Source organism: Phaseolus vulgaris, chromosome 5 (assembly GCF_051622355.1).
Source record: "Phaseolus vulgaris cultivar YP4 chromosome 5, ASM5162235v1, whole genome shotgun sequence".
Classification (NCBI taxonomy): Eukaryota; Viridiplantae; Streptophyta; class Magnoliopsida; order Fabales; family Fabaceae; genus Phaseolus; species Phaseolus vulgaris.
Genome location: NC_143502.1, coordinates 13817329 through 13830669, shown reverse-complemented (window position 1 = coordinate 13830669; position 13341 = coordinate 13817329). Strand labels below are relative to the sequence as shown.

The 13341-nt window shown below is 30.3% G+C and overlaps 1 pseudogene; it reads left to right on the top strand.

Moving 5' to 3' along the window:
• Window positions 1–9524: 9524 nt before the first annotated feature.
• LOC137836284 (small nucleolar RNA R71) lies at window positions 9525–9630 on the top strand (annotated as a pseudogene).
• Window positions 9631–13341: the final 3711 nt, after the last annotated feature.

Here is a 13341-nt window from a genome sequence, read left to right as displayed (position 1 = left end):
ATTATAACTTTTTTCTTGATATTTGACATTGTTGAAAATAAAATGTGTATCCTTTTGACATTAAATACTTGATAATATCATGTTTTCTTTGTTGTGATTTTTATTTTCTTATAAAAAATTAATTAATATTTAGAAAAGTAAGGGAGTAAATATGTGTATATCTATCTCCCGATAGAATGTGAATGACACAAAAAAATTCATACCAATTGAATATCATGAAGATGGAATGATTTTTCCTTTAAGAGATGGAGATAAAATAATCAAACCCGCACTCCCTGGATTGAGATGCATAATGATGAGTTACTTTATTGTAGTTATAAAGGATGAGAAAAAATTGTAGTATTTATCAAATAATTCTTGAAATTAAAATAATATTACTTCATGTTATTTAGATGTTGAGAAGTATTCATAAATGTCTAGTTTGATTTATATTATCGACTTAGTTCAGAGTCTACTAGTCACACAGAAATAAATGCTATAATTTTTATTAAAGAAATTAATATTTTATTATTAAAGTAGAATTTTAATGTGATCAAATAAATAATTAATTTTATATAAAATGTTATTATATTATTTGTTAGCACTTAAAATATAATTAATATGAAAATATTTTGGAGAAGAGATTGATTATATGGTAATAATAGAAAATAAAAAATATTGTTATATATTTAATTATAAAATTTATTGTGATTTTTCTTATTATGATGAAAATTATTTTTTTCCAAAACAATTTAAAGTAATCTAGGAGTTATTTCTTGGATATAGAATTATTATTATTATCTGTTCCTTCTCTTATAAAATTTGAGTACCAAAATATTTTAAGATAATATTTTTATTCTTGTGTCATATTCAAAATAATTGATAATAAATGTTAATTTTGGTGTGAAAACTTGTAAAATCTCCACATTATTGAAAATTTGTTATGATTTAAAAGTTTATCTAACATTTAAATATCTATATCTATATATATGTTATCCATTATTGGTTTATTTGTATAATTTAGATATAACAATATTTCTTTTATATTAATTGCATTTTAAGTGCTAGCTTATATATTATTATGCTGTAAATAATATTGAAAATATGTGTACTTATATAAAGTTTATTCATGTTTTTTTCATTTTCTCAACTTATTTCTTCTTTATTTTCATGCCTTTTAATTTTATTTTTCTTTTCAATCAAATTTCATGTCATTAGCACAAAACTAATTTACTGGTTCTTGATACAATGAGATATACAACTTTATTATATATTTACGGTGATAGCCTCGGATTCAATGTAGGTTATTGAAAGGTGAAAATGTTTTATATAAGTTGGGATATGGCAAAGGATAGAATAATACGAAACATATCTTTTGATAGTTTACTTGGAACATTCTCTAAAATTTGTAGTGGTAGGTTATATACTATTCTATATTTATTTGTTGTTATGTTTATATTTAATTATCATTATCAATTTGGATGATAAACAGCTAATAAAAATATATGATTACAACGAAATGAGTATCAAATTAAAAAACTTTAAAGGACTTATTTAAGAGTGATAATCTTTTTGTTGTTGTTTATTTTGGTGTTGTTTATTTTAAATAGAAGTTCTACATTACAATTTATTTTTGAGAGACGACGGCTATTTTTTATTTAAAACGACAGCTTTATAGTCACATTTGTTGTACACATAGTCGTAAATACACGAGATAAGAAGACAACTATTTAGTCGCATTCTTAAATGCCATTTATAAATGTGGCTATTGCAAATAGCCGCCTTCTTAAATCAAAATGCGTCTATTACAAATAGCCTCATTCTTAAATCAAGTTAATATAAAAAATGTCACCGCATTTTGAAAGATAGTGTCTAACCCTACAACCGCATTAAATAATGGGTCGTTGTTTTAAACTTTTGTATTAGTGTAATGTGACTTGAATAACTAAGAAAGAAATGTATTTGTGAATTATTTTTGGTTTAAACTCTTAAATGATGTGAAACTATTGAACTTATTAGAATAAATTATGCAATTGAGAACTAAAGAGAAGGAGGTTCGTCTTTAAAATCAATTTTCTCAATATTTTTCAATCACAAATGTCTTTAAATAACGTCTTTAAATCATTCACAACCTAAATTTTTCGTTAAAAAACAATTTATAATTTTTCTTTTAAATATTGTTCTAAAATAAAATTGTGATAAAGTTACCTAAAATTAAAAATAGACGATACTCATTTACCATTATATTAACAATAACAACAAACTAGGGGAAACATTTACATTAAAAGATGATTTACATTATTGTTGTTTCTATAACCAAAACATACATATAACTTAATTTTAATATTAAATATAATTTATAAACATTATTGTTTTCAAATTTATCAAATCGTTTTGTTTTAAAAAAGAATTGTGATGGAATGTAAACAATATTTTAAATGTGGTTAGATTATATGTATTAATGAAGTTAAAGGTTGACACATATGTGATTAGTTTCAGTTTGTTAATCAGGACATGACGTGTATATAACATACTTAGAGGTCGACACAATGCAAATAATTAAAAATTTACATGGTTGAACCTACAAGTTTGTAATTTTATGTCTTCCTATCTTCATTGTTTGTCAAAATTCAATATTAACTTTTAATTAATATTGAATTGTAGTGTATGATGACTTTTTATGAAAAGTGGACCGCGTCGTCAGAAGTAATAATGTGTCCCTAAGGACGGATATCTATCTCACAAGGAACAATTGAATAATCAAGTAAAATGTTCGCTAAATATAAAAAAAACAATACAAAAATGTGTTGAAAGTGATTGTGTTGGCAATGATTAATTAGAAAACAAAACAAAGAATTGGTTGCTTCAAGTTGGAAAAATAGGGATTAGGTTTCATCTTTCTCACTCTTATGTATTTTGATTAGTATGGTAACATTATGTTCTTTGATTGATATTGATGCCCGCATAAAATTCATTTATATTGATTCCTCGCATATCAAATTATTAAGATGCTTCCTAAATATCGTTCCTTGCATATTTATAAAAACAACTTAGAGTCAAGCTCAAACGTTAATAGCAATTAACATTTCAAGTCTATTCCTAACACTCAAATATGTTAAGTATTATTGTTTAGGTTAGAACCATAAAATTACTTTCCGGTCAGATTTAAGATTCTATGATCAAGAATTAGAAACAAAACAACAATATCAATAATCAATCAAGAACAAAATATTATATCATATTTAAATATCACCTCAATACTTACGAGTTCAAACAGATTACTCCCAATATCAAAAGGTAGAATTAGCCACTCATGATGACTATTACACGCAAGGATGACATTAAAAGAAGATCCTGAATGTTTCCTTTTGACGGTTGCCTCCTCTAATGTTTCCTACTCCTCCTATTCTTCCAATTGAATTACAAGTCACTCAATGGTGTTTTTCCTTTCAATTTGGCACACTAGGATTGAGCCTCAAACTCCCTATTTAACCTAATTTGCTAAGGTTAGGTGACTTCCTGTGTCGCGCTGATGGGCTTGTTGATGAAAATATAAAATGGCCCAATGTTTCTGGTGCTTTCTTGCTCAAGCGAGGTATAACACGCTTAAGCGAGAAAGGCATCGATTTTTTATGTTGTCACTGGAGCATTCTCGCTCTCGCTTGAGCGAGTTGCTCCGTTTTTGAGTTGGGCTTTTTACTTTTGTGCGATCCTGGACCTTCCAACTTTCTCCTTGTAGCTTATATTATTCTTTTTTAGCCCAGCCGTCTCTATTCTTCCATATAAACCTAAAATTAACACCAAATTTGAGGATAAAATGCTCTTATTAAAATAAGATCATAAAATATGTAAAAAGATATAAATTCATAAATTAGAGATTGTTTTATATTTATTTTAGCAATTAATACTCATAAGTGTCTATATTTTAATATGAAATATTACTAAAATTAGGCACTTATCAACTCTCCCCAACATAGAATCTTGTTTGTCCTCAAGCAAAGTAAATGAATAAATTTGAATCTAAATATCAAAATAGCTTAATTCACTTGACAATAGATCAAATTAGAAAATTATGATGCTTCCAAATTCAAATATAGAAAAATATAGACACAATCATCTTCCAGGATCAAATCAAAACAAATAAATGACAATTCATCAAGGAATTCATTCTCATATGTTCACAGGTAAGTGTTTCTCTCTATTTTCCCCAAATCATAACAAATCACAGTTGCTTTTCATTTCATCTTCAAATCACAAACATATTAGAAACATGAATCTTGAGAGGATGGACTTCCAAAAAGTATTGGTTTTTCAGATAACAAGTATTGGTTTTTCAGATAACAAGTATTGGTTTTTCAGATAACAAAATGCACATCTTAAAGAAGAAGAACATACCTACAATCCAATTATAGAGAACATATATGTTATCTAATAACCATTTTCTTTTGACTTCATACTTTTCCTTGTTTTTTCTTCCTACCTTTTCAAGATTTTTAACATGATTTTTTTTTCTTTTTCTCATTAATAGGAATAAATTCTTCCTATTTTAAAATTTTTGAGCTTTCAATATTTAGAATCAACCATTCTCTTTTCTATATATATTGCATCTATGTTCTCCTTCCTTAAACATGCTAAAGTGTAGGAAAATGTATCATCAAAGGTTAGGGTGCAATAATAACAAATTTTTTTGGCTCAACAGGGATATAAAAAAAAGGAATTCTAATAAGATAAAGGTTGGCTATTTGGCCCTAGTTTCCTAATTAACACAAATGCCTCAATCATCTCCATGCTCTTTTATGATGTAACAAAAAATAAAAATTAAGCAACCACAAATGTCAGTTCATCAGTAAAACTCTCAAAACTGTTAAGGTTCACACACTCACTTATTAATTGGTCTCATTACTTTTTGTTTTGTCATTCTCTGTTCTAATCAATCATCCTGTTAGATTTTCATGTATCACAATTTTAACTATATTTGAATAGGGATTCAATCATATTTTCTTTTATAACATGTGTCTAATTCATCTCACTATTTAATATTTAAACACAAATTCTTTTTTTTCCACAATTTCAATTTTATATTCTAGTTATTTTTTATTTGAGAAAAATAAACTAGAAAAAAAAAACAAATTAAAACTGAAATTTATTCAAGAAAAATAATTCAAGACATAAAACTAACAAAATAGCAAAAACAACAAATTTATTCAAAATACAAAATAAGCAAATAAACAAACTAAGCAAATAAACAGAAAACAAAATAACTGAAAAATAAAATAAATAAAAAACCTAAACAGAAAACTAAAACAAAATTCAAATAATTGAAAAGAAAAGAGAATTAGAAAGATAAAACCATATTTTTGCTCAATCCTCTCTTCTTAGGAAGTCATCCAACTTTTTGTTTAAGTATTCATCTATAGTCTTGCTTCATTTGCTGGATCTGCCCCCTGAATAATAGAACCTGTCCCCAGTCTAAAATACATAACATGCAAACTGATCGGGAGGCATATATGGAGGGGGTTACCTTTGAGAAAAAAAAAATTGTTTTTAGCAAAAATTGTTCGCTTGAGTGAGATTCCCTGTAAGGAACTCATTTTTTTTTGTCGTAAAACTCGTTTGAGCGAGAATTGTGTCACTTGAGCGAGATTCCCTGTAGAAAAATCAAATTTTGTGTCATCAAACTCGCTTGAGTGAGATGACTCCAAAGAGCACCCCACTTTTCGTCGTTCAACTCGCCTAAGCGAGATTGGACTCGCCTAGGCGAGAATGCCTGCAAGAAAACATGATTTTTTTAAAGGTAAAATTAAAATAAAGATAACACAAACAACATAAAACTAAAATGAGGTCTGGGTTGCCTCCTAGTGAGCACTTGTTTAACGTCATCTAGCTTGACGCCTATTTATTTCAAGGTGGACAACTCCCTTTGTTACATCCTTTTGTATAAATTCTTCCCCTACATTAAAACTTTTTAGACCTTAAAAAAGATTAAAAGTTACCTCCTCATCTTGAGCTCTAAGTTGAAGTTCTCCTTTATCAACATCAACTATGCTTCTAACAGTCTTCATAAAGGGTTTGCCAAGTATCAATGGAACCTCCTCATCTTCTTTCATGTCCATTATAACAAAATCCACATGAAATATGTGTTAGAATTAAGGGCTTAAACAAGAGGGGGGTGAATTGTTTATTAAAAGATTTTCGCAAAGATTGAATAAGAATGAAGCTTTATCAACAATCACAGACTAAGCAATCAAGGAAGCCAATCAAACAATGTAAGAGAAACTGTTTGCAGAATTTCAATCGGTTGAAACGTCGTTTTAACTGGTTGTTTATGGCAGCAGCAAAAGTAGAATTAAAAAAAAAATAGTTTATAAGGAGTGAGAGAGAAAGAGATTACTCAACCAATTTATATTGGTTCACTCAACCTTGAGCTACATCCAGTTGCCAGAACAACCACTGGGTTCCACTAGTAACCAATCACAAATTACAACTCACACAAACAGAAAGAGGTGATCTTGATACCAGAAGAACCATTCGCCCTCTTAGCTATACACACCCTTAGTCAGAACACCCTCTGACTTTACAGGATTTCCACACACTTTACAAGTTTATAAAAGAACAAATACAAGAATCATGAAAGGAACAGACTACACCTGAGTTTACAGGAATCATAGAGCTCCTATGATCAGACCTTGAACCAGTGCACAACTATTTAGCAATATTGCAAACCTTTGAAAAACTTTTCTCAAAATCAATCTCAATCTCATTGTATTTGATATCTAACTTGTGTATTTGTTTAAAAAAGAAAATCCTTATTTATAGTTCTCAAAACTAGTTGTTCTAGGCAGCAATTATGAGCCAAAATAGTTTTGATTCAATTGCAAAACAGATTAACAGGTTTTTGAAAAGCTGTTATGAAATGTGACAATCATGTTGAATCAGGTATGTTCAAGCTTTGAAGAATCCAAACCCTTTGAAGTTTGATGGAAGGCTGGTTGTGCTTGTTGTTGCAGAGGTGTTTTAGAATAGGATCTGGGGTAGATTTTCTGTGTAAATCCACTCTTGATTGAATCCAAAGCTTAAGCATTCTTAAACCTTTTAATTGAAAGTGTTTTCAAACTAAGTGAAAAACAACCTGTTGTTTTGTCGAAACAACCGATTGTTTTATACTTAGGTGTTTTTAGAAAGGTTGAAAACTATTTTTGATGGTTGACTTGCTATCAAACCAAAACAACCGATTGATATGAGCATTCAACCGATTTTTTGTTTTGGGACCATAACATAAAACTATTTTGTGCTTTGACTGAGCATTAAATGATTTTATAACTGATTACGCTCCAGTTTTAAATGCTTTGACCAGTCTTTGAAAGCAATAAATAGTTTGTTATGTTTATGTAACAAATAAGAACTGAGATTAAATAAAAGAAAAACAGATTTGACTTTTTCACTGATTTTTCTTTTGTAGAGTTGAAGTTTGCTTTGAAATTGCTTGGATCAAGAGAGTGTGGAATAGGATTTTCATCTTGTATTGATTTCAGATCTTTCTGTAACAAGTGTAATCCTTTTGTACTTTGAAGAAACTCTATGTGTGAAGCTAAGAAGTGTTGTGTGTTCTTGAGGTTATCAAGATCATCATTCTTAGTGGTGTTTGTGCTAAGCCAAAGGAAGTTTGTGTCTTGAGGGGATCAAGGTCACTTCTTTGGTAGTGTTGTAAGTAATCTAGGGTTGATTGCTTAGTGGATTCCCCAGTGGTTTTTGGGAAGACTGGATGTAGCTCTTGGTTAAGAGTGAACTAGTATAACTCTGTGTGTACAATCTCTCTATCCCTTGAACTCTTTAATTTCAGTTTATATTGTGAACTGGTATAAACAACCGATTGTTTCTGCTAAACAACCGATTGTTTCTGCTAAACAACCGATTGTTTTTCTGGTGCTGTGCTAAATTGCTTTGTGTTTTTGGCAAACTGAATTCTGATTCAAGTTTTATCAAAGGAATTTCATTCTAGACTAAAAAGTTTGCGAAAACCTTCTTTAAACCATTCACCCCCCCCTCTAGTTTAAAGCCATACATTCTTACAAATCAACCGGTTGAAAAGTCGTTTTAACCGGTTGAATTGGTTAGAAAGTTATTTAACCAAGTCAAAAACAGTTTTTAAATCTTCAAACAAACTAAGTGACAAACAACCGATTATTTCGAGGTTTCAACCGATTGTTTTTCTCTTTGCTTAGAAAAACACTTTTCTCTTTTAAAACAGATTGAGCAAGCTTCTACAAGGGACTAGGAATGATCATTACAAGAATTCTAAACAACCTAGACTAAGCTCAAACCAAAAGCAGCACAACTTCAACCTTCACCATAGATTTGAAAAATCAAAACTACCATGTTCTACAATATGAACTTTTCTACCTTCACAAGAACATCTTCAACCACACCATAAGGATATTTGATGGATCTGTTTGCCAACCGTAGATACATCTTGGTGGGTTGAACCTGCAAATCACCTATCTCCCTTAGTATTGCCAAAGGCATTAAATTGATGCTTGCCCCTAAATTCAGTAAGGCCTTGTTTATACATAAAACACCTATAGTCAGGGGAAGCCCTTTTGAATAATGGCATTATATTTATTCTCCAGCTCTATATTTCTCTCTTCAATATAGCTCCTATTCTTTCGAAATCTCTGAAGTGTTGAATCTTGCTTGAAATTTCCTGCAAAATAATTTTTAGGGAGCAAATTGTCAAAACAATTCCTTCTCTTTTTTTTAAGGAGCCTGGGGATATAATAAATCTTTTTCAAGAACACCTCTCTCTTTATTTTTAATTTTTTCTTCCTCACTTTTCTTTTTTTTTTCTCTCTTTCTCATCTCTTTCCCTCTCAGTCTCATCTTTTTCTTTCTCAGCCCCTACAATTTTACCATCCCTCTCTCCTGTTATTTTACCACACTCGGCGACAATTTCATTGGAATGCTCTCTTGGGTTGGTTTGGGCATTGGCTGAAAACTTGCCACTTTGTCTCTCTGCTAATTGTTTGGCACTCTGTCCCATATGAATTTCTATATTTATGACTATTGCCATATTATTCTCTTGACTGGCCATAGTGGCTTTGATGAGTTTCTCCATGGTATCTTCAACTTTATTCAGTCTTTCAGTATCTGAAGGATATAGAGGTTGTTGTTGTTGTTGGAAAGGACCTTAATTATTGAAGAAACCACCTTGCCTTCCCTGATTACCCATGTACTTTACCTCAGTTTTAAGGGAATTGTTCTGATAAGAATAGTGACCAATAGGATTATCACTTCCACAAAAATCACACCCAATTGGTTGACTCCGGCTTTGAGATGAAGAAGAACATGTAATTGTTGAGGCAATTTAGCCATTTGTGCAGTTAGTTGCTCAATCTACTGCGTCAAACTTTTATTTTGAGCCAATAGTGCATCTTTTAACAACCCTTTCTTCTGAACACCTTGTCTATCATGTTGGGCTTGATAATTAGTTGATCTTTGTGTCAAATTTGAGTCCATTCAGGAATATGCTCAGTTGAGCAATATCTTCCAACCCATGATTTAGGCATTTTTTAAGCATCATTTTGAATCTTTCCCACGTCTCACAAAAAGATTCACCTGCTCCTTGTGTGAACATAGAGATTTCAGACCTTGCTTTGATGTAACAAGAGATTGGAAAAAATCTTTGCAGAAATTTTTCCTCTACATCATTCAAACTAGTAAAGCTCTGTATTTTATATGATTTGAGCCATAACTTAGCATTTCCTGCCAATGAAAAAGGAAACAAACGCATATAAACATTTTCAATATCACCAGATTGAAAGCCCCTTGTTCCCAAACATTCATAAAATATAGACAAATATGAATATGGATCTTCATGATCCATTGCTAAAAATTGATAGGTACTGATGAGAGTGAGAAAAGCGGGTTTTATTTTCAAGGCCTTGGCTGTAGCAGGTATTGCAATCCCAAAAATATGTCTTGGCCCTTGATACATGACATAATCTCCAAGTGTCCTCCTAGGAGGTGGTGCTTGCTCTTCTGCCATGTTACTTTCCTCCTGAAAAAAATTAGTGGAAAAAAAAAAAGAAGTGGTTGAGGATCTCTCTCTAGTATCTCTATATCTTTCTTTTGTCTTTATTTTGTTGTTTCTTTTGGCTACCCTTTCAATCTTGTTTCAAATAATAACTTTGGGAATTTGACCTCTCAATACCATACAAGACAACTAAATCAAGGCTTAGCACAAGGATTTACTAGAGTAAGAGTATTTAAAAAAAAAAATTAAATTTTTTTTGAAGATAAAATAAAAAAAATTAAAACAAATATGCAATTAAAATAAAATACAGAACAAGATAAAAAAAAATAAAAAAATATAAACAAACTAAAGAAATATAAAAAAGAATTAAGAACTATTAACAAAAAATAAAAACAGTTAGAATATTCACAATATTTAGGAATTCATACTAACAAATCTAACTGTTTCCAGCAACGGTGCCAAAAACTTGATAACTTTCTATGGCAAGTGCACCGTGTTATCAGAAGTAATAATGTGTCCCAAGGAAGGATATCGATCCCACAAGAAACAGTTGAATAATGAAGTAAAATGATCGCAAAATAAAAAATAGAACAACAAAAATTGTGTTGAAAGTGGTTGTGTTGGCAATGATTAATCAGAAAACAAAACAAAAAATTGGTTGCTTCAAGTTGGAAAAATAGGGATTAGGTTTCATCCTTCTCACTCTTGTGTATTTTGATTAGCATGGTAACATTATGTTCTTTGATTAATATTGATGCCTGTATAAAATTCATTTATATTGATTCCTTGCATATAAAATTATTAAGATACTTCCTAAATATCGATTTCTCGCATATTTATAAAAACAAATTAGAGTCAAGCTCAGACGTTAATAGCAATTAACATTTCAAGTCTATTCCTAGCACTCAAATATTTTAAGTATTATATTTTAGGTCAGAACCATAAAAATACTTTCCAGACAGATTTAAGATTTTATGATCAAGAATTAGAAACAAAACAACAATACCAATAGTCAATCAAGAACAAAATATTATATCATATTTAAATATTATCTCAATACATAAGAGTTCGAACAGATTACTCTCATTCCCAAAGGGTAGAATTAGCCATTCATGATGACTATTACACGCAAGGATGACATGAAAATAAGATTCTGAATGTTTCTTCTTGGAGGCTGCCTCCTATAATGTTTCCTACTCCTCTTATTCTCCCAATTGAATTACAAGTCACTCAATGGTGTTTTTCCTCTCAATCTGGCACACTAGGGTTGAGCCTCAAGCCCCCTATTTAACCTAATTTGCTAGGGTTAGGTGACTTCTTGTGTCGCACTAATGGGCTTGTTAAAACATAAAATGGTTCAATGTTTCTGGCGCTTTCTCGCTCAAGCAAGATATAGCTCGCTCAAGTGAGAAAGGCGTCGATTTTTAATGTTGTCACTAGAGCATTCTCGCTTTCTCCTTATATCTAATTAACATATGAATATATACAACTATCTCATAATTGTATCTCAAAAAGATATCCCTCTTCATAGGGATTTTAATATATATACAAAAGTTTTAAAAAAACAAAATAAAGCATTCAAATTAAAGTTATCTCATCCTTCAGCTGTTCACAGAGGAGTTCTATTACCTGTAACCTCATTTGCTCCCGTGTAAAACATGATCATCACAGATAAAGAAACAAACACAAACAAAAAACAGTGTAAGCTAGCTATATAAAAAAATTTCTATATAATTCCAATTTCAAATTAATAAACATAATTAATTAAGTCTCATACAATTTCTCAAACCATCAAGTGTCTATAAAAAAATCATAATTCATCTTTCACATGTCAGACTTCTATTAACTCACAACAAATAGACACATGACTCTACTTTTGGAAGACTCGTGTGTTGACTTAAACTTAGAGATTTGCACCCGTCATACTATCTCAATGTGAAATCCACACAGCTATGCGCATAAATAATCTCAATATCATCTCTTCTAGTATGACAAGGTTAATTCATATAACAGGTCAAGTTAGTTATCTTTCAAACAACTTACCCATTCATATGAACCTCCTTCGACTCTCACCACCTGAATAACTTCATCTGTATGATTCCATTATCTCAAGAGAGTCAGGATATCTCCTTCTAGACAAATCCCTAGTCAATGCACATCATAAACAATCTTAACACGGTAATTTCTTTCATGGAAATACTATGTCTTGATTAAATTCATATTCTAAATCTCACAATATCCAAAATCACACAATTACATCATACCAAAGCGTATAATTTCAAATCACTCAATTTCATCCAAAATCACATAAATATCTAATTAAAGGATTTTTCAATAAAATAAAATAAAATAAAATAAAAGTCTACATAATTTATAAGTAGAAACTATACAGAAAGAAATAAACCAACCTTTTAAAAGAAAATATAAAAAAAGAATTTTTTTTTTACACAGAGTTTAGCTTGAGCGAGAATGGGTCTCGCTCAAGTGAAAATTTTCTTGCTTGAGCAAGAATCAACCCAAGAGCATCCATAATTTCATCCCAAGCCTCGCTTGAGCGAAAATGGGCCCGAGAGCACCTCTTTTTTCATTTTATTCTCGCTTGAACGAGAATTATCTCGCCTAAGCAAGATATGCAGACAAATTCTGCATAAACCTATTAGATTTTAAACCAACATTTCATTCAATTCATAAATTTATAACTCTATACATTACATTGACAGTTCCTGTTTAGAATTGTACAAGCACTCTCATTGAGTCATTCAACTATTATGTCAATCTATACATATATATGATTTCTAGATCAAAATCATTTAAAATCAAATATCCAATTCTCATCAAACATTTCATTTAACTCGATTCAACAAACTTTTCAAAATACATTCATTAACTCATTCAATTCCAAACTCATATACATTCTAAAACATCTACTATATCTACAATTTCACATTTCAATTTCAATAAATTTCTAATTTACTCAAAATAAGAAATCCTACAAACAAAAATTTGGAATTGGTGACCACGTCACCCCCACATCTAGATCTTCTAGCCTAGAGTTCTATTGAAAATTTAAACTAGCTTCCCTTACCTTTACTGGAGCAGATGCTCACTAAGAACTCCAAACCTACCAAAAGCTTCAAGAGTAACTTAACCTGCACCATAGAGTCCTGATAAAAATTCTAACTATATCACTAGGAATCTTAGGTAACAAAGACTATTCCTAAAGCTAAAAGAGTCACATGCGTAAACTTAGATCGAGACATGCTTACAAGTTCAAAATTTAACTTAAAGAGAAGAGTAAAATTGAACTTACTCTTTAAAAGATTCTGATAAAG